The sequence below is a fragment of the Eurosta solidaginis genome, chromosome X (assembly GCF_040869045.1).
Source record: "Eurosta solidaginis isolate ZX-2024a chromosome X, ASM4086904v1, whole genome shotgun sequence".
NCBI lineage: Eukaryota > Metazoa > Arthropoda > Insecta > Diptera > Tephritidae > Eurosta > Eurosta solidaginis.
In genome coordinates this window covers 152,879,596-152,903,160 of record NC_090324.1, presented here as the reverse complement: position 1 = coordinate 152,903,160, position 23,565 = coordinate 152,879,596, and the positions used below count along the sequence as shown (strand labels likewise).

Genomic DNA, 23,565 nt, shown 5'->3' with positions numbered 1-23,565 from the left:
ACTCATCTTCTCGAGAAAAGCCGGAGTCTTAGTCTTATCTCCCTTTGGCACCACCGAGAAAGCCGGAGTATTAGCGTTAACTCACTTTAGCATCTCCGAGAAAGCCGGAGACTTAGTGTTATCTCCCTTTGGCTTATCTCCTACTTCCGTAGTTGGAATCCCTCAGACTCGCAGCTTTCGTGGTACTTTCTACCTCGCTATTGTGGCCCATCTGTCTTACAGCTTTGAGCCTACTTGTCTTTTCTATGCGATTGCCCTGCCTCGCGGCTCTATGACTGGGTCCTTTCTGCCTCTTGAAAGCAGGCTTGTCGCCTTCCGCCGAACGTTTCCTCTTCATTCTGCCATTCGACGCTTCTTCCTCCTTGTAACGGTTGCAGAACCGAGGGTTTTTCGCAGCAAAACTTTTGAACTGCGTTCGACCTTTTTTCTACCGCCTCATGGGCCAATTCCAAGCGCTCGATCTCCACTTCTGTTGGATCGACCACTGCTCCCAAGAGTTGTACAATTCTTAGTGCTGCACGGTACTGTGAGAGAGCTCTTTTACTTCTTCTGCTCTGTACCCTTCTCCACTCTTCTATTCCGTTTTCATTTGTGTGCTTCTCCAACACGAAGTTCATTGAATCAGCACTACTCTCCCTCCCCGAGTCCGACGCATCGCTTAATTCTTATTTGTCGTCCTTGGATTGCGACTCAATCCTCCTGTAACGTAGCGTTACAATAACGTAACCCCCTGTATTTCCTTACTCACTTAAACCTGAACCTCCCTGTACTTAGTTTTCTATATCATAGCCACCTGAACCTCCCTGCACTTATTCTTCTATAGCACAGTGAACAACCACTTGTACTTATTCTTCTCTAGCATACTCAGCAACCACCGATAGAAGACCAATGAAAATCACAATAATGATGTGTTGACTTCTCAACCAGTCTGCGGCACCACCCATATAAACATCGAATTTGCATTTTTGCAATTCAGTCCTCGCAGGTGAGCCAGCGGGAGTGGTTGTCTTTTTAAAGACAAAATCGCCACTCCGGCTAGCCAACTGAGTGGAGGGGGGCTGTCATGGCGCGGGTCACCCAGGTAAGGACGAGCGGGGCGGATGCCTTTGTGCTATTGCCACCCGTCGCTCCCCTGGGTGTTGAGCGGCCCGACGCCTTGATGACTATGTCGCCCCTCCCCCTCAGCTCCGGCTTCGGCCAGCTGAGTGGAAGGGGCGCTGTCATGGCGCGGGTCACCCTTCACCCAGGTAAGGACGAGCGGGGCGGATGCCTTTGTGCTATTGCCACCCGTCGCCCCCCTGGGTGTTGAGCTGCCCGACGCCTTAATAACTATACCCCCCTCCCCCTCAACTCTGGTTTCGGCCGTGAGCCGATGCGTGCGCATAAGGGGCTACCGCTGCGCCGTTAGGGTGCACTTCCCCTCCGCGCACCGATCGACCCACGGTGTATCGGCTGGTACAGCCCCGCCCCTCTTACGCACCTTCTATTAGCGTGCAACTAGGGAGGCGGGGGTGTCCAGCAGTGAAACCAGCACTAACGAGTCCTCGCAGTCTCTTCCCCAGGTGACCAACCGGTCTACTATCGATTCTGCCGAAGACTGCCGATCAATCCGATCCCGCCGATACCGTCAACCGACCCCGCCCTGAACGAGCCGCCGCTGTCCAGGTAAACCCCATCGCCAGCCTACTTCCCCTCTCACCCCGGCCCTGGTACACGCTCCGTAGCCCACCGCCGCTGCCGTCGCATTGTCGCCCCTCTGGCGCCGCCGCTGCTTCCATCCCACCGGTGCTACGCCGACCGTTGGCCGTCCGCCATACTACCGCCTTGCCCATCCCGCCTTGCTGGTGCCGCCGCTGCCCCACTAACCGTTAGCCGTTCGCCATCCTACCACCGTTAAGCCGCTGCATCCGTCACGCCGCTGCTACGCCGACCGTTGGCCGTCCGCCATACCACTGCCTTGCCATTCCCGCCTTGCTGGTGCCGCCGCTGCCCCATTACCGTTGGCCGTTCGCCATCCTACCGCCGTTAAGCGGCTGCATCCATCACGCCGCTGCTACGACGACCGTTGGCCGTCTGCCATCCTACCGCCGTTAAGCCGCTGCATCCGTCCCGCCGCTGCTACGACGACCGTTGGTCGTTCGCCGTCCTTCCGCCGTTAAGCTGCTGCATCCGTCACGCCGCTGCTACACCAGCCACTGGCCGCTTGCCGTCCTACCGCCGTTAAGCTGCTGCATCCGTCACGCCGCCGCTACACCAGCCACTGGCCGCTTGCCATCCTACCGCCGTTAAGCCGCTGCTTCTATCCCGCCGCTGCTTCCGTACCGCTGTATCAGTCCGTCCGTTACCCGACCGTTCAACCGCCCTACCGAACCTCCTCTACTCCAACGACCGTTAGCCGCCGCTCCGCCCCTCGCCATCTTACGACGGAAAGCTGCTGCCCGCCTAATATCTCCAGCCGTGTGTGCGTGTGTTCGTTACACATAAATATCGTGTATTTATTCACTAGGGGTTTGTGGGACCTTTACTCGACTCTGGATTGACTGAGCGTTACCCCAGCCTTAGGCAAAACCCACCTCATAAATGGGGCCGGGCAGGGACCCTCCCCCGCATTTGACAGTGGAAAACCAAATACAACAACCACCAACACTGCCGGGGCGGGTTCTACGAACACACCATCAGAAACAACAAACACACCGGCCCCCGAAGTTACGATGCTGAATACCGACTCACTCAATTCGATCTACTTACTGAAAAGGGAGAGGCTGATAGAGGAGTGCAAGGAGCATACGATTCACGTGGAGGGCCAAACCATAGCCGATCTGCACCGCGCACTGAGCACTTACGTGCAAGCAAAACGCACGAGGAAATCAAGTGAATACCTACTGAAGGAGTTGGAGAAGGAGGTAGAAGAGGACGAAGGGAAACCAGTTAAACTACCAACACCGACACTATACATCACCCCAACACAACCGACCAAGTCAGTAACCGCCATCCAGGTACAAGACTCCATATCGCATGCGCATGAGAGAGAACGCGCACCACCGAAACGAGACGAAATGAGCACCGGTGAGCTAATGAATACCGTCCGCCACTGCGATCTGCATTTTTCGAGAGAGGAGTCGCTGCGCGAATTTCTGGAGAGAATAGAGGAGCTCGCTGAATGTTACCACATTCCCGTCGACCGGATCCTCCTAACGCTGCCGGAACTGCTGCGTGGCAAAGCACCCCAATGGTACCGCATCCGTAAGCAACAAATCAACCACTGGAGTGTTTTTCGAAGGGAGGTGAATTTTTTTTCCTGCCTAAGCGTCATCTTCAACATTTAAAAGAGGCCATCCGAAAACGCAGGCAACAAGGCCGAGAAAAAGCCAAGGACTACGTCCTCGCATTGGAAACGCTGATCCGCCAGCATCCGACAATGTGCAAGGAAAATCACCTCGAGCGAATATACAATGGCCTACGCGTTGATTACCGCATCTTCGTCAAGCGCAGTGAGTTCAAGACGATCGATGAGCTCCTGGAAATAACGGAGGAATATGAGCTGTTAAAAAGCGAGGAAGCGAGACAGGGCAAAGTGGCGATCCACAGCCTGTATCATCTTCAAACTGAGTATGATAGCAAGGAGTGCTGCTGGCGCTGCAAGGAATGGGGACACCGCCGCTTCAAATGCAGGGGCCGCTGGAGAATGTTCTGCTCCAGGTGTGGACAAGACAACATCTTCTCAGGGACTGTCTATGCCCTTCGACCAACCAATCCACTGACAACAACACATCCAGGATGCCGTCAAATTATGTGAGAGGAAGCCGCCAAGCATTATTTGTTCGGCCACAGAAGCCAATGGAACCACCAAGCTGCGAGCCCACTACCGAAATGCAAGTAGATGATCGTTTCTAAATACCGATAACCATCGAGGGCATGGGTGTGCGCGCGCTAGTGGACACCGGCGCCACCCTCTCATACGTCGATTAGTCAATACGAAACCACCTGGAGAGGAACAACATCAAACCACATCTTAACAGGCGGAGGGTCCAATTGGCAGACCAGACGTGTGTCTATAGTTCGAATTCCTACCCAGCAAGGATTACGTACCAAGGACGAACGAGAAACACAATGATGTCCGTCATCCCGAACCTGACAGAAGGGATGATCTTAGGAATGGACTTTTTACGGGAAAGGGGAATCACCCTCACGCTAGATGGCCAGCCGTTAGAAGTTACCTTGACCAGAAGATCAGTCGAGTTAGACACACTATGTATAATGACCAGCTGGGAACGCGCGAACAATGGCCAAAATTCAGAGCAGGAAACTTTTTCAGCGCCCTTTCAGAAGCAATCGAGCAAAACCGTTAGCCCAATTACCGCAGCCGAACATTAGACCATCCGTAAGCATAACAAACCGCTGAAGCAACGCTTCTACCCCCGTTACCCGGCTATACAAAAATGCAGCTGCAATAAAGAGTACCGAAAAAGAGCGCCGTAGGCGACATGCAATACGCTCTCCCGCCGCCCGTTACAAAACACCGACGCACAGACACAAAAACCAGACATATTTTACACAATAAAAAGCGACAAAGAAGAGCCCGGTGAGATTATTGGCAACCATGCAATAGCCGCATCCATGGGAAATAGTAACCATCGACTTCGTGCCACCACTACCACGCTCCAAACAAAGAAGCAATTACCTCCTCGCCATGATCTAAAAATTATACAAGTGGGTGGAGTTAATCCCGGCGCACCAAGCAAAAACGGCAAGCGTGCTCAAAGCGCTACAAGAAAAGGTCATATACTTACTTGGTTGTCTGAAAACCTTCCTCACCGACAATGGGAAGCAGTTTGGCGGAAAAGCGTTAGCACCGTTCCTGAGCGAATACGGCACATGGGATTAGGAGATTCCGCAAATGGCACTTGCAATAAACATGGTCAGAAAAGAGGGTACAAAAGCATCTTCAGCAGGCATAAACTTCGGCGAAATAAAACAACGTCAGAGCGGGCGCACACGGAGGGAGCAGTACCAGTGGTCAGCCAACCGAACAAAAACACGAAGGGGACCTATTTTTTTCGGGCCACATTTTACCGAATACCTGATAGACATGATGAAATCACAACCCAAGGAAGATGGAAACGAAGAAGATTAATATTATGTATTATAATGAGTTATATGAAATATGCTCTGTTAGTTTTAAGAACAATGAAATGTAATTATTCTTACGTTATACAAACGAATTAAAAACATAAACGCTGTTAGATATAAGTGGAATGACTCTGTATATTTTTGAGAAAAAAATAATAATAATTAATAAAGTGCTTCGCCCACATGCACACCGGCATAAGACCTAGGCCATGCCTGGAGATCCATCTTTCCCCACCGCGCTTTCCACCAACCGAAGTGGGAGGGGGACTGTAACGTAGCGTTGCAATAACGTAACCCCCTGTATTTCCTTATTCACTTAAACCTGAACCTCCCTGTACTTATTTTTCTATAGCATAGCCACCTGAACCTCCCTGCACTTATTCTTCTATAGCATTGTCAACAACCACTTGTACTTATTTTTCTATAGCATACTCAACAACCACCGATAGAAAACCAATGAAAATCACAATAATGGTGTGTTGACTTCTCAACCAGTCTGCGGCACCACCCATATAAACATCGAATTTGCATTTTTGCAATTCAGTCCTCGCAGGTGAGCCAGCGGGAGTGGTTGTCTTTTTAAAGACAAAATCGCCACTCCGGCTAGCCAGCTGAGTGGAGGGGGCGCTGTCATGGCGCGGGTCACCCTTCACCCAGGTAAGGACGAGCGGGGCGGATGCCTTTGTGCTATTGCTACCCGTCGCCCCCCTGGGTGTTGAGCGGCCCGACGCCTTGATGACTATGTCGCCCCTCCCCCTCAGCTCCGGCTTCGGCCAGCTGAGTGGAAGGGGCGCTGTCATGGCGCGGGTCACCCTTCACCCAGGTAAGGACGAGCGGGGCGGATGCCTTTGTGCTATTGCCACCCGTCGCCCCACTGGGTGTTGAGCTGCCCGACGCCTTAATGACTATACCCCCCTCCCCCTCAACACTGATTTCGGCTCTGAGCCGATGCTTGCGCATAAGGGGCTACCGCTGCGCCGTTAGGGTGCACGTTCAGCGGTGAAACCAGCACTAACGAGTCCTCGTAGTCTCTTCCCCAGGTGACCGACCGGCCTACTATCGATTCTGCCGAAGACTGCCGATCAATCCGATCCCGCCGATACCGTCAACCGACCCCGCCCTGAACGAGCCGCCGCTGTCCAGGTAAACCCCATCGCCAGCCTACTTCCCCTCTTACCACGGCCCTGGTACGCGCTCCGTAGCCCACCGCCGCTGCCGTCGCATCGTCGCCCCTCTGGTTCCGCCGCTGCTTCCATCCCGCCGGTGCTACGCCGAGCGTTGGCCGTCCGCCATACTACCGCCTTGCCCATCCCGCCTTGCTGGTGCCGCCGCTGCCTCACTAACCGTTAGCCGTTCGCCATCCTACCACCGTTAAGCCGCTGCATCCGTCACGCCGCTGCTACGCCGACCGTTGGCCGTCCGCCATACCACTGCCTTGCCCATCCCGCCTTGCTGGTGCCGCCGCTGCCCCACTACCGTTGGCCGTTCGCCATCCTACCGCCATTAAGCGGCTGCATCCATCACGCCGCTGCTACGACGACCGTTGGCCGTCTGCCATCCTACCGCCGTTAAGCCGCTGCATCCGTCCCGCCGCTGCTACGACGACCGTTGGTCGTTCGCCGTCCTTCCGCTGTTAAGCTGCTGCATCCGTCACGCCGCTGATACACCAGCCACTGGCCGCTTGCCGTCCTACCGCCGTTAAGCTGCTGCATCCATCACGCCGCCGCTACACCAGCCATTGGCCGCTTGCCATCCTACCGCCGTTAAGCCGCTGCTTCTATCCCGCCGCTGCTTCCGTACCGCCGTACCAGTCCGTCCGTTACCCGATCGTTCAACCGCCCTACCGAATCTCCTCTACTCCAACGACCGTTAGCCGCCGCTCCGCCCCTCGCCATCTTGCGACGGAAAGCTGTTGCCCGCCTAATATCTCCAGCCGTGTGTGCGTGTGCTCGTAACACATAAATATCGTGTATTTATTCAGTAGGGGTTTGTCGGACCTTTACTCGACTCTGGATTGACTGAACGTTACCCCAGCCTTAGACAAAACCCACCTCATACTCCTCTTTTCATCGTCCTTATTACAATCAGGTAATGAGTCGTTCATCTTGGTCGTACGACCACCTGCCCGACAAGGCGGGCTCAGCGGTCCAGTATTATATTCGGGGAAAGAACCGTCCACCACAGTAGCGCCCCTTACTGTGGTAAGGCCATAAATACTTCCCGAGGTGGCCCGGTATCGGGAAGGCTCCGTTCGAATACAGCCGAATGTATCCCCTGTCTGCAAATCTTCCAATAGGCAGGGTCCGCATAACACCCTGGATTAGGGGGTTGGCAGTTCTTGGTCACCGACATCTCGCCGCCCTCCTATGAGGCGAAACGGCGTAGATGTCAGTCCTAAACAGGTCTGCCTTATAGTGCGGCGCTATGGAGTACGGCTAAGCCTCACACCAACAACAAGATGCCTACCCTAGTGAGGGAACGTCTATTAGAACGCTTTATGAAATACGGAACTAACTTAGATTTCCTACATTTTAAAAAAGAATCTTAATATTAAATTTTTAAGTGCTTTGGTGTTGTTATAGCTGGTTTTAAATTCTGTGAACTCCATTTTTGGTTTTGAATGCACGCCCTATGCATTCAAAGCCACCTTTATATTTTTACTTCTCATAAATACTTTTGCAATTTCTATGTCAAAATTTTAAAATCAAAGTTTAGCAAGAATATGTCTATATATAAGGAGACATTTTTCGCTGATTTTTGTCCATTTATATAAAAGAAGTGCTTAAAATTTTTTTATTTTTTTTTTTATTTTCTCGTTTTGTTCCTTTGTCACGGCGTCTTAACCTATCTATGAAGTTTCATGTATGTAGCTCAATGAGAAGTTACTTAAAAATCGATCTCAAAACTCCAAATTTCCAAATTCTTTTCTTAATATTTCAATCCGTATGCCACCTAGCGGCATTTTTTTCTCCTTATCTTAAATTTTCTCTGCGTCTTATCTTATCTGTGCAGTTGTAGCTCAATGAGAACTTACATAAAAATCAATCCCGAAATTCCCCCCGTTTCGTACAATTTTTCTAAATACCTCATCCCATGCGCCTCCTAGCGAATCTTTTTATATCGTGTCATCGGCTGTCATCCACCTCTGAATTAATTCTGAAATTTCAATTTTCTAGCTCATCGATAGGTTACCTAAAAGCTGGTTTGAAAATTTTCAAATACTTATCTAATTATTTCGAACAGTGCGCCACCTAACGGATTTTTCCCCTTTTGTTGCATTGTCACGGTGTTCTAACCTATGCGTAAAGTTTCACGTTTGTAGCTCAATGAGAAGTTATTTAAAAATCGATTGCAAAGTGAAGTGATGAAAAGCGGACAAACATTCAACCGACCTATTTCGATCCGTGCGCCACCTAACGGATTTTTTTCCTTTTGTTACATTGTCACGGTGTTCTAACCTATGCGTAAAGTTTCACGTTTGTAGCTCAATGAGAAGTTACTTAAAAATCGATTGCAAAATTTGTATGAAAAGCGGACAAACATTCAACCGACCTAACACAATGGAAGTAAAAAAATAGTTTTCCTGATAAAATCATAAAAGCCCTATTAAGAAAATGCACATTGGAAAATACTGAAGAAAAAAGCGTTAAACCAAAAATATTCAAATCAGTAGTGTATGTACCCAACTTGCCAGAGCGCTTAACCAAGTCGAATTGCTACCACAGAGAAGATGTAAAAATATCCTATAAGCAGATGAACACATTAAAAAATATTTTTAACAAAACTAAGTCAAAAATATCACACACCGATAAGAGTAAAGTTGTATACAAACTCCCCTGTAATGGAAAAAACAACGAACCATGCGATAACATTTATGTAGGGACAACAAAAGGAAAATTGAAAACCCAACTAGCACAGCATATTTCACACTACAAATACCGAGGCCTTACCAATAACAAAAAAACAGCACTAATGACACACTGTATAACGAATAATCACTCTCCCAAAACAAATTTTCAATGCTCGTTAGAGACCACACAACGAAAAATAGGCAAAGTGCAATAGACCGTGCAATAAATGACACAGTGGACCAGACACGTAAATTTCCTAGCAAAAATGACAAAATACATATTTTAACTTCTGACAAGGGCAATAAGACTGTAGCTATGACTAATAATGACTATATTAATAAAATGGAAGATATATTAAGTGACTTGACATCGTATAGAATACAGAGACAAAATCCAATATCGAAATTACAGAGAAAAAACAACAATCTAGTCGATCAGTTGCATAAATTAGATATAATAACAAAGACCGAAAAAATAAGCTAACTACAATAACGGCCCAACCCCCGAGGATTTATGGACTCCCAAAATTACACAAGGAAGGAACACAACTTAGGCCAATATGCTCTTCCACTGGATCACCGGGACACAGTCTATGCAAGTATGTTGCAGATATTTTGAAAAACTTTAAGGCAAAATCAGAATATAATATTAAAAATACAAATGAGTTTAAAGAAAAAGTCAATAACACCTACATGTGTGATAATGAAAAACTTATTTCTTTTGACGTTATCTCACACTTTCCTAGCATACCAACACAGCTAGCACTTGACATCATAAAAGCAAAATGGACGAAAATAGAAAAATACACAAATATACTAAAGAAACTGTTTATGGAAATAATTAAATTTGGCATTGAGGAGAACAGGTATTTTAAATTCAAGGACTTAATATACATGCAACTAAAAGGTTTACCAATGGGATCACCAACCTCTCCAGTAATTGCCGATATGGAAGAACTATTAGACAACAAAATCCAGAAATTATCAAGAAGACCTAGATCACTCTTAAAGTATGTTGACGAACTATTTGCAATAATAAATGGGGACGAGGTACAAAACACTCTTGACACACTAAAATCTTTCAACAAAAACATAAAATTTACAACGGAACTTGAAGACGATGGAAGATTATCTTACCTTGATTCAATAGTTATACGACATGGAAATCAATTGAAACTTAAGTGGTATAAGGAACATACCTCATCGGGACGAATTATCACTCTTAAAACCTGTTGACGATCTATTTGCAATAATAAATGAGGACGAGGTACAAAAGACTCTTGATGCACTAAATTCTTTCAACAAAAACATAAAATTTACAACGGAACTTGAAGACGATGGAAGATTACCTTACCTTGATTCAATAGTTATACGACATGGAAATCAACTGAAACTTAAGTGGTATAAGAAACATACCTCATCGGGACGAATTACAACTTCTTCTCAAGACACCCTAAGACGATGATAATTAATACAGCAATGGGATGTATACGCCGAATGTTACAAATATCAGACGACGCTTACCACTCCGAAATTAAAAAAGAAATAAGAAGCCTATTAAAAAGTAATAATTTTCCTGATAATATCATAACAACCCTATTGAAAAGATGTCTATCAGAGAAAAACCAATTGGAAAATCCGAAAATATTTAAATCAATTGTGTATGTACCTAATTTGTCATAGCGCTTAGCTAAATCAGATTGCTATAACCGCGAATAAGAAAGTATTGCCCATAAACCTATAAATACCTTAAAAGCGTTTTCAACAAGACAAAGTCAAAAATACCACAGGAGGAAAAAAGTAACTTGGTATACAAAATTCCTTGTAACGGAAATAATAATGAAACATGCAAAAGCGTTTACGTAGGCACAACGAAAGGAAAATTAAAAACACAGGTTGCACAACATAAATCTGACTACAAATATTGCCAACAAACCAATAACCAAAAAAACAGCTCTAATGACCCACTGTGCAATGAGTAACCACTCTCCCGATTTCGAAGCCGCGACAATTCTAGTACAAGAACAAAATTTAAGAAAGAGACTTACATTGGAAGTACTTCATATTATAAACACAACACCAAACATACGAATGAATTATAAATCAGACACGGACAACTGCTCCCACGCTTATAGACATTTAATAACAAACAGAAGATTAGGGAAAAGCTCCACGTCAATCTCTACAGTGCACACGAATGTATGTATCTAGCAAATGTCTTAAATTGTTTATACGTAAAATAATTTAGTTTAAAAAATTTGTTAAATGTAATTCTTATTAAATTGTGTGTTTTGTGTTTTTATTGTAGTTACGCTGAAAACAATTACCGTGTGTAATCGAAATATATTGGTAAGGAAAAGATAAAACTTGAGTTTTATTTATACATTCTCTGGACCTCAAGCCAGCTAAAAAAACACTGATATAAGTAAAAAGGTCGCAAAAAAGAAACAACAAAAAAAAAAATTTAACAAAGAATTTTCCTTGGCCTAAATCAAAAAATTTTACAAAAATTATAATAATATAATGTTTCTTGTTGTTGTGCATTTATTTAATTACCGCTTAGTGATGTGATTATCACTTAGTGATACTAATATTCGTCACACTGCCCTCCTCCTGATCGTCCCGGTCAAACAAATCTCTCGATCGGCTGCTAGCCTTTCCAAATGAACCACCCTTCAATTTCGTGGTTTCCCAGTGGTTTGTATGCGGTAGGTGGTATCACTGATCCTCTTCACAACTTTGAACGGGCCTTTCCAACTGGACCAAAATTTGGATGGAACACCTTTCCGCCGGTGAGGGTTATAGCAGTACCAAATCTCCCCCCAAGAAACCTTCCGATTTATTGTTCTTGTCGTACCTGTGTTTCATCCTACTACTCATTATCCTGGACCGTTCCCTCACACTCTGTTCTTTGGCCAATGAACTACTTCGTAGAGCTTGCGCTTGACGGATTGGCTTCGCATAATTAGTATCATTCCGACGTTTCACAAGATTAGTGCGCCCTGGCTTGAAACCTCCCTTGCATTCTTTCTGGGAAATTCTTTCGTTCGTTTTTGTGCATTCATTAGGGTTTGTCCATGCCAGTGTTTTTCTCGCGGGTACCTTCGGTTTTGATTTGTTTGGCCCATTCATTACATCAACCTTTGCCCGCTTTACTTTCTTTGACTTTTATGGTCTCTGTTGGATCTTCTCCACCAGCACTCGCTTACCGCTGAACCCTTTAAGTGGTATATCCTGGTTCTTGTCGCGCATATTCCTAACGAATTTGTGTAGAATCGTGACCTTTCCAATTAAGACCTCACATACCACTTCTCCTTGGACTTCGTTGTACTCGCCAGTGACTGTGCCCAACCTTGCTCCAGGTAACGGCTTTACTCTCCTGTTGACCAAATCAGATCGGATTAAGGAATGAGATGTGCCTGTATTTACAATCAGTACACGTTCTTTGCCATCCACATTTCCTTTGACGGTAAGACTGCTCGATTTTCTTCCAATTTGCGAGATAGATATCACAGGACATTCAATAACTGTGGAAAGTTCTCGATATTTACATCTGACTCGCTCTTTCTTATCTCCTCCAGCTATGCGTTTACGACCAGCCAAGTTGGAACTACCAGGACCGGTGCTGCAATCGCGTGAAATGTGACCAGGCTTCCCGCATTTGAAGAATTTGATTACTCTTACTCGGCTTTTGCGATCTTTTCAGCGCCTCCAATATTGTGTTCACCCAGTCTGGCCTTTCTACTTCCACACGGCGTGCTTTGAAAAGTGGCTTACACAGAAGCGATGCTGTTTCCTGAGTCAGTGCACGGGATACTGTTTCAGCAAATATTGGCTTTGGATTTGCTTATGTCGCCCGCTTCGTTTCAACGTCCCGTATTCTATTAATAAGGCCCTGGATTTTTACCTTCTCGGTGTATTCCACTGGTGCATCTACATTTGCGAGATGAACCAATCTTTCAACATCCCACGCAAATTCCTGCAAAGTCTCATTTGCCTTTTGGTAACGGGTTGCAACTCAATTTGGTATATCTGTTTCCTATGCTCGCTTCCGTAACGTCTCTCGACAGCGGCCATCAATACTTAATAACTGTTCCGCTCGTACTCTGGAATAGTCTGTAAGATTTCAGCTGCAGGCCCTTTCTATGTCGTGAACAGTGCAGCAACTAATTGAGATGACATATATGTCTTCTTTTCTTCCAATTGAGATGACATTTGCGACAACGTTTCTGAAATGCGTGCCTTCTGTGACTCCAGCTGAGATGCCATTGTCGATGTTTGTTCAGATATTGCAACCAATATCATGTTAAAATCTGTGCTCGTCACTGTATGCGGTGTTTCGTTTTTTTCTTCCATTTTTGTTGTTGTCTTGTTGTTATCAAGATCAAACACATACTCGTCAGCATTGATTTCTTCAAATACCATAGCTATCCTTAGCCGTCTTTGTAGCTCGGATTTATTGCCAGTAATAGCCAGGGCTTCCAACTCCTCCTTCGGTTGCTGTATCTTCAATTCACTCAACTTTGCCATATCCAAGTTGTATTCGCAATCTTCCGAATTTATTCAACAATTCCTCTTCTGACACCAATTGTAACGAACTTTGGGGAAACTCCGTTTATTTTACTTCACAATAACTCTTACTTCAAAACTAATTGCGTCTTTAAAACAAACTGATTATTGACTACTCAGCTTGCTCTGCTTGCCTTGTCCGCATATTTCTCCAAATGTCTAGACGTGTCTCCTTCTAGGATCTTTTACTTGGTTACCAGCTATATCGTGTGTATTTGTAGTTTATAGCTTCTCGCATAGCCATATGCGTGTGTATATGTGAGTACTACTTCTGCTGATGATTACATCTGTGTGGGAGTTATCTCTTCGTTACCTTGTATGTGTGTGGGTAAATGATGATTAATTTGTTTATGTAGCTTGCTTTAATGTTTTTTGTTGTTGTGCGTTTATTTAATAACCGCTTAGTGACGTGAGTATCACTTAGTGATACTAATATTCGTCACAGTATTATATTTAAAATCGTTTGTAATGTGGTTTATGTAATTTATATTATATTATATTATTTTTTGTTTTTCTATGTTTGTTATAGTCCCCTGAACACGGTTACCGTGTGCAATCGAAATATGTTGGGAAGAAAATAAATAAAACTTGCGTTTTAATTTATCATCCTCGGACCTCAAGCCAGCTTAAAACACATTTACACAGTAAAAGGTCGCCAAATAACCACATATATACAAAGACGGAAGGCACGCCACGTATGCATTCAAAACCAAAATTGGAGTTTGCAGAATTTATAACCAGCTATAATAACACCAAAGCACTTATAAATAAATATCAATCGATGTCAAAAAATTTGGTAAAAAAAATCTAATACTAATGTTGCGAATATTTACCGTCAGAAATTAATTATGTTGTCTAATTGAAAATAAAAGTCCACAATTCATATACTTAATTCACAAATTGTAATGTTCAATTCAGTAGCATATACATGTAGCAATGTATGATTAATAGAAATAGCAGAAAATCATGTTAATGAGTATTTTAAAAGGGAGTAATCCTTAGTTCCATAGGTGGACGCCGTTTCGAGATATCGCCATAAGGTGGACCAGGGGTGACCCTAGAATTTGTTTGTACAATATGGGCATCAAACGAAAGGTGTTAATGAGTATTTTAAAAGGGAGTGGGCCTTAGTTCTATAGGTGGACGCCGTTTCGAAATATCGCCCTAAAGGTGGACCAGGGGTGACTCTAGAATATGTTTGTACGATATGGGTATCAAATTAAAGGTATTAATAAGGGTTTTAAAAGGGAGTGGTGGTTGTTGTATAGGTGGTCGCCTTTTCGAGATATCGCCATAAAGGTGGACCAGGGGTGACTATAGAACGCGTTTGCACGATATGGGTATCAAATGAAAGGTGCTAATGAGTATTTTAAAAGGGAGTAATCCTTAGTTCCATAGGTGGACGCGGTTTCGATATATCGCCATAAAGGTGGACCAGGGGTAACCCTAGAATTTGTTTGTACAATATGGGTATCAAAAGAAAGGTGTTTATGGGTATTTTAAAAGGAGTAATCCTTAGTTCCATATGTGGACGCCGTTTCGAGATATCGCCATAAAGGTGGAGCAGAGGTGACCCTAGAATTTGTGTGTACAATATGGGTATCAAAAGAAAGGTGTTAATGAATATTTTAAAAGGGAGTGGGCCTTCGTTCTATAGGTGTTCGCCTTTTCGAGATATCGCCATAAAGGTGGACCAAGGGTGACTTTAGAATATGTTTTTACGATATGGGTATCAAATGAAAGGTGTTAATGAGTATTTTAAAAGGGCGTGGGGCTTGGTTCTATAGGTGGACGCCTTTTCGAGATATCGCCATAAAGGTGGACCAGGGGTGACTCTAGAATGAGTTTGTACGATATGGGTATCAAATTAAAGGTATTAATGAGAGTTTTAAAAGGGAGTGGTGTGAAGGCGTTTTCCAGATATCGACCAAAATGTGGACCAGGGTGACCCAGAACATCATCTGTTGGATACAGCTAATTTATTTATATATGTAATACCTGCCAAGATTTTAAGGGTTTTTTATTTCGCCCTGTAGAACTTTTTCATTTTCTTCTACTTAATATGGTAGGTGTCACAACCATTTTATAAAGTTTTGTTCTAAAGTTATATTTCGCGTCAATAAAACAATCCAATTACCTTACCATGTTTCATGCTTTTTTTCGTATTTGGTATAGAATTATGGCATTTTTTTCATTTTTCGTAATTTTCGATATCGAAAAAGTGGGCGTGGTCATAGTCGGATTTCGTTCATTTTTCATACCAAGATAAAATGAGTTCAAGTAAGCACGTGAACTAAGTTCATTAAAGATATGTCGATTTTTGCCCAAGTTATCGTGTTAACGGCCATGCGGAAGGACAGACGGACGCCTGTGTATAAAAACTGGGCGTGGCATCAACCGATTTCGCCCATTTTCACAGAAAACAGTTAATGTCATAAAATCTATGCCCCTACCAAATTTCAAAAGGATTGGTTAATTTTTGTTCGACTTATGGCGTTAAAAGTATCCTAGACAAATTAAATGAAAAAGGGCGGAGCCACGCCCATTTTGAAATTTTCTTTTATTTTTGTATTTTGTTGCACCATATCATTACTGGAGTTGAATGTTGACATAATTTACTTATATACTGTAAAGATATTAAATTTTTTGTTAAAATTTTACTTTAAAAAAATTTTTTTTTAAAAGTGGGCGTGGTCCTTCTCCGATTTTGCTAATTTTTATTAGGCGTACATATAGTAATAGAAGTAACGTTCCTGCCAAATTTCATCAAGATATCTTCAACGACTGCCAAATTACAGCTTGCAAAACTTTTAAATTACCTTCTTTTAAAAGTGGGCGGTGCCACGCCCATTGTCCAAAATTTTACTAATTTTCTATTCTGCGTCATAAGTTCAACTCATCTACCAAGTTTCGTCGCTTTAGCTGTCTTTTGTAATGAATTATCGCACTTTTTCGGTTTTTCGAAATTTTCGATATCGAAAAAGTGGGCGTGGTTATAGTCCGATATCGTTCATTTTAAATAGCGATCTGAGATGTGTACTCAGGAACCTGCATACCAAATTTCATCAAGATACCTCAAAATTTACTCAAGTTATCGTGTTAACGGACGGACGGACGGACGGACATGGCTCAATCAAATTTTTTTTCGATCCTGATTATTTTGATATATGGAAGTCTATATCTATCTCGATTCCTTTATATATGTACAACCAACCGTTATCCAATCAAACTTAATATACCCTGTGAGCTCTGCTCAACTGAGTATAAAAATGGTTAACCTTTTTTTGATCGCCTGCATTAACCCTTATACAAAATTAAAAATAAGAACTTTAGGAAATGATAATATGAACGCAACAATTAAGTTCCTTTTAAAATGTAGGAAACCTAAGTTAGTTCAGAATTTCATAAAGCGTTCTAATAGATGTTATAAATGATTTATATTTGATCGAGCTACAGACACTAATATAAAAAAACTTTAGATAGACACACACATTACTTTCACACAAAAATACTAAACCTTTTTATTAAACAATAACATAACATATTAAAGAGATAGAAATAGCAATTAGAAAAGATAACAAAAAAACTAGAGCAACATCTTATGCCAAACGACTTCGTGAAATTTATCAAAAATGACGAGAATGTGTCAAATAAACTTAAATCAACGCTGAAGAAACGACAGGGAGAAAAGCACGAACAACTACGGAAAAAACGAAATCAATTATTGCGCAACAGTATCAAACAAGAAGAATGGTTCGTTAGTAAAACAGAAATCAAGTTTCCGAAAGATATTAAAATGCTCTTACCAAAAGGTCCCAAGTTCGCGCTACCAATAGAAAAATTCCTCTTTTCAAATATATCGCGGATGGAGAGAATCTTGTGCATACACTCGAACCCAAAGAGCGGCAAGAGGACGCGCGAAGCAAATTTGCATTACTTGTTAGAGACCACATTAAAATAAATAAGCAAAGTGCAATAGACCGTGCAATAACAGATACAGTAGAACAGATACGGAAATTTCTAAGGAAAAATGACAACATTCGAATCTTAACATCTGATAAGGACAACAAAACAGTAGCAATGAACATATGTGACTATAATGATAAAAAGGAAGACATATTTATAGAATTCAAAGACAAGATCCCACATCGAGACTACAGAGCAAAAACAATAGCCTAGTGGAAAAACTATTTAAATTAGAGATTATTTCAAAAACTGAAAGAAACGAGCTGACTACAACAACCGCTCTACCAGAGAGCATAGATAGAATAAGAGACGTCATTTCAATTTTTATTTGTAATGTACCTGATTGGCGGGTATTAGAAAATTGCCTTCTGCACATTTTTAAGAAGTTTATGTTAATATATATTGTAATTGTTGGAAAGAGGATGAATTGCTTAATTAATACGATCCTTTAAAACTATCAAAAATACCTCATGAAAATGGGTAGAAGCAATTTAAAATTACCCTTCAAATAGGACATTACAAATAAATTTCGCAAAAAGCATGAAATGACGTCTCTTATTCTATCTATCCTCTCTGGCTCTACCACCAAGGAGTTATGGACTACCGAAATTGCATAAGGAAGGAATACCACTTAGACCAATATGCTCGGCCAACCGATCACCAGCACATAATCTATGCAAGTATGTTGCAAACATTTTAAAAAACGTAACGGCAAAGTCGGACTACAATATTAAAAATACACAGGAATTTAAAAATAAAATTAGTAACATATATATTTATGAAGATGAAAAACTTATAAGCTTTGGCGTAGTATCTTTATTTCCCAGCATACCAACACATCTGGAACTTAACATTGTAAAAGAAAAATGGAAGATTATAGAAAAACATACAAATATACCAGTTAAATTATTTATGGAAATAATAAAATTTTGCATAGAAGAAAACAGATATTTTAAATTCAAATACTTAGTATACATGTGGCAACACTTCGATTACCAACGAATTAAGTGCAACCCTGCACAAATGTACCAGCGAAAAATAAAAAAATTCCGATCTGGCATCCCTACCAATTTTCATCGTCCTCTTTTCTTGCGAACAACGATACTGATCGAGCGTGCTTGCTGAGACAAAATTAGAAAATTTAAATAAAACAACTTATCTCTCTAAAGTTTAAGTTTGTATAGTTAAATAAAGTTAGTAAAAACTATACTCGTTTAAACTTACAATTTTTACCGAGTTTTGTGAGGTAAACTTATCAAAACCTCGAAACTGGTGACACCGACGTGATCGGTAAGCACGCGCAGCGCAAGAATACACCTTTAACGTCTACATATTAACGTAAGTAATACAAAATGGTGGGAAATGGTTTACCAGCGGCGAGTGCACTAGCTCCAGCACAAAATGCGTCAGAAACACCAACTTCGGCGAATTCAGTTGCAGTAGTATACACGCGCCTGCCCATTCCACCAATGACAAGCACAAACATAGAGGCATGGTTACTTCCATGGAATTTTGGTTCATCGCCTCGGGCATAACTGCTGATAAGCAGAGAACTGCAACAATATTAGCAGCTCTGGCTCCAATCACGTCATTACAACGCTACCACAAAACGACAGATTCCACTTTGTTAAGTAAAAAATCATCGAACATTTTGCGGGCAGTGAACAGCGGCGGCTTAATCGTGTCTTATCTGAACTTGGCGATAAAAAGCTGTTACGTGCGGTATTTTTGCCAGGCCAGAAATATTTGGAGCGCAGCCTATGCAACGTTTTTGCTATACCGCCGTGACCGGCCGACCGATCGTCGTGTGCCTTTTCGATGAGTCCTAACGTAAGTCCCTCCGGTATCCATATCCTCCATGCAGACTCCTCTATCTCTTCTGCGCACCTCGGGCGGATTCTCTTATACACCACGCCGTCCACCATCCGTAAATCAGGTAGTCGTTCAGCATTCTGCTCCACGTGCCGTTTCAGTGCTTCATACGTTTCGCTTGAAAAATCTGGGGACGCGACATTGACCTCCATTGTGCGGTCCGGCTCGTCAATCTGCGCCATGTGCATTCGGCTCAAGGTATCGGGAACGACATTCTGCGCCCCCTTCCTATGTTCCACCTCAAAATTGAATGCTTGAAGTTTCAAACTCCATCTGTCCAAACGTCCGGAAAGGTCTTTCTGACCCATGAGCCACTTTAGACTCATGTGATCTGTGATGATGGTAAATGGTAACCTTTCTACATACGCGCGAAACTTTTTCACACTCACTACTGCGGCAAGGCATTCCAATTCCGTTATAGTATAGTTTCGCTGAGCCGAATTTAATTTTTGCCACATGAATGCAATGGGTCGCTCATTTCCTTCGTTGTTCCGCTGGAATAGGACGCTCCCGATACCCTGAGTCGACGCATCACACTGTATATAAAAGTGCTTAGAAAAATCTGGGTTCACTAGCACGTCGGTGGATGTGAGGGCTTCTTTCAGCTTGTCGAACGCTGCAGTTGCTTCTTCCGACATGACGAACGTCTTCGATTTACGTAGGCACTCAGTCATGGGTGCCGCAATTGTAGAAAAGTTTGGTATAAAGCGCCTATACCACCCGCACATGCCCAGAAATCTCCGAAGCTGTTTTATGGTTACTGGTACTGGGAATTCGACTATGGACCGAACTTTTTCGGGGTCGGTCTTCAGCTCACCTTGTCCAACAACAAACCCTAGATATTTTAATTCTTTCTGGCAAAACTTTGACTTCTTTAGATTTATGGTTAAGCCAGCGTTAGCGAGACACTCTGCCACTTCCGCCAGGTGAACTATGTGAGACTGAAAATCCGGAGAGCAAACCAACAGGTCGTCGATATACACGAAAACATTTTCCCTTAGGCGCGCCGGTATAACTTTGTCCATCAGTCTGCATAGTCGCTGCGGTGCATTGCACAAGCCGAATGGCATTACCTTAAATTGGTAAAGCGGCCGCCCTGGAACTGTGAACGCGGTCTTTTCTCTAGAGGATTGCTCTAGCAGAATCTGCCAGAAGGCGTCTTTGAGATCAATCCCCGATATAAAATGTGTTTCTCGCAGCCGTGCTAGGATCCCTTCCACATGTGGAGTTGGGTATGCGTCTTTCTTGGTGCGTTCATTAAGCTTCCTCATATCCACGCACAGGCGCTTTTTCCCGGGCTTTTCCACTAAAACAATCGGCGAACTCCAAGCACTGTTGCTCTCTTCGATTACATCTAGTTCCAGCATACGGTTTTTTTTTTTTTTTTTTGTTTTACGAGGAGGAAGCATCGAAAGCCTCATAGTCAGTGTGGGACTTTAACCGCACTAAACCTCCTACCGTCTGAGTACCATTTACCCCCCGGTACTACCGTCAAGTATTCCGTCGGGAGGTAGGTTGAGCACTAAGCTCTACGTCTGTCGGGGTCACGTTGCTGTACTCAGATAGTGCCGCGGTATGGTTAACGCTGGGACTGGCACGCCCTGCTAACTACCTGAATGTGCTTGACGCATACCACTTCTACGAATATTTGCAAGCCTACCTTAAACACTGTGCATATAGTGCTTGTGGCATGCTTGTGCGTTCGACTACTTGTATTGTAGGGTTTTGTTTTTACATATGTATATATGTGTAAATAAATTATATATGTATAAATTTTTATTTTTTTTTCCACAATACGTAACGGGGCTTTCCTCGTTTTTCCACCGGTTGGAGAGGTCTTCTCTCCAATCCGAGTATAAACTCTGATTGCATGTGAGACGTTTACCCTCATACTCGTTGTTTCTACGGTTGGAGAGGCCTTGTAGCATACGGTCGATTACTTCGTATGCGTACTTTTGTTTAACTGGCGACATGGGGTAGTGGCGTTGTTTAATCGGTATTGTTTCATCTGATACTTCGATCGTGTGCTCAATGAGGTGCGTTCTCCCAAGTCCTAATTCAGCGAATGATGGGAAAAGCTTTTTGATGCGCTCCAGTTCTCGGCATTGGTCGACTGACAACTCAAGTTGTCCCTGGGTATCCAGTTCTGAGATCACCATCGGTGCCACTCCGAAGGCGTCCCAGAAGTCGATACCCAGATACAGTTCTTGTTTCAGACTCGGGACCAAATAGAGCGTAATTGCCTTAGTTTTGCCTCTCCACGTTACGGTCACGTCAATCTTGCCCACGACTGCTTGTGTTTTCCCATCCGCTGTTTTCAATCGCTCATTCAACTTGTGCATCTTATTCCCCATTTTTTCCGCCCAAACGCGCGCCACTGACCCCAGACAGCTTATCGACGCGCCGCTATCCAGCAACCCTTGCATTCGGATTCCCTCGATGTCCACTTGAGTGTATGGCCGATTATCAACCGAGTCGCGAATAACCGATTCCTCTATTGACCGCGTTTCACTTCGCCGCTTCCGTGCACGCCGGCGTAACTCCGCAATCTTCCGCCACTTCCTACATGGCCTCGGCGCTTAGCTCCCTATTCTTGGCTTACATGTCCTTTGAGTCTCCAAAAATTCTTTTCCGCGGCGCGTCATATCGGGCTTGCCGCTCCTGCAGCGTTAGGTGTGGTATCGGTCCGCGCACAGGCTTCGTTTGTCTATTTGTCAAAAATTGGTTTGACTGATTGCCAGAATGTCGTTCGTCTTGGTTGGTTAGATCCGGTATGTCAAAATTGGTTAGTTCTCCGGGGTCTGTTGACGTTGGCAGTGCTCCCCGGTTTTCCCGCCACCCTCTAAGTTTTTCGGTTGGCATTCTGCACATAACTGCCTACTGGGTTGATTACATTTATAGCATATCATGCTGTGTAATCGCCCATCACAGCTAACCGCGTCGCCCTTCCTTACCGTCGGGCCTTCCCGCTTCGTGCCCCCGTCTCCCATGGATTCCCTTCGCGCCGGATTATCCCTCGCTGGTCGGTGGAAAGCCTCTAATGTTTCCTGCGGATCTTCACTTTGATCGCCCTCCAGTTCATCCACCGCCTTCCTGCGCTGAGGCTTGACTTCGAATTCGGCTAGATGTTTTTCCGCTCTGCGACACTCTTTTCGCAGCTCTTCCAGTGACGTAATTTGGCAGCCAAATATTAGATTTTTGATTCGGGGTCCTAAATTCCTGCGCATGAGATTCACTAGACTCAACTCCGGAAGCCGCGTCCCGAAGACCGTAGTTGATCCAACTGCGACCGCAACCTTCCGAGCGTCCGCACCCGCTTCTATTAACCCGCGGTTCTAGCACGTTCCAAGATATCACTACACCCCGTAAGCTGCGTAAGCACTAGATGAAATGTGTGAACTGGTGTTATGTCCCTAGCTGTCTTATCCTCGGATAGTCGAGGGATAATACTGACGATGCGTACGCCAATGCTAATCAAACCGACTCGCAGTCAGGTAAGTCCAAATATGTCTTATAAAAAGGTAACAAAAAAAATTTCGTTATTCGTTTACGATTCGCCAAGCTTCACTTCCGAGAGTGATAAAAAAAATGTATACCCAATGGCGTTCAGCCTAGCGCGGCATCAAATCGGATAATCAAAAAAAAACAAAAAAAATCCAGAATCTCGAAATAATTTCCTGCTTCCGAGACGTCAGGCCTTGTCGAAAATATGAAAAAAATTGAAATAGACGTGGTTTATAGAAGTGGTTAAATGTAACACCTACATACGATTAGATGAATCAAACGCAACTGATTAAATAAAAAAAATAATAATAAACATCGTGACTCATCTAGTAGATGTGGGGTCTGTCCACCCTAATGTCGTCCGTTGATGTCTGTCCCCCCCTAAAGTGACTCTGTCAACCCCTTTCTCGGCTGCTAGCACAATCAGATGGCTTCTAAATGACCAACTGAGATACCTAATCAGCTCACCCCAAACCAATTAAAATCCCGCCCCGAACACTTTCGTCTACTACTTCTCGATTGGCAAAACGAGCTGCCCGGAATGGGACTCCTGGTGAGTGGTATTTGTCCTCTGACCCTATTGCCCAGTACCTACGACGCCCAAGACAAGCTGCCCGATAACAGAACACCATTCATCATACCCCCCGACATTGGCACTATTGACCGGCTATACC

The 23,565-nt window shown here is 43.9% G+C and overlaps 1 protein-coding gene across 17 annotated transcripts in view; it reads right to left on the bottom strand.

Annotated features, from left to right (window-relative positions):
- Positions 1–23,565, bottom strand: part of rho-5 (rhomboid-5) — a 1,371,034-nt gene that overhangs the window by 101,356 nt on the left and 1,246,113 nt on the right. The window lies entirely within an intron of this gene.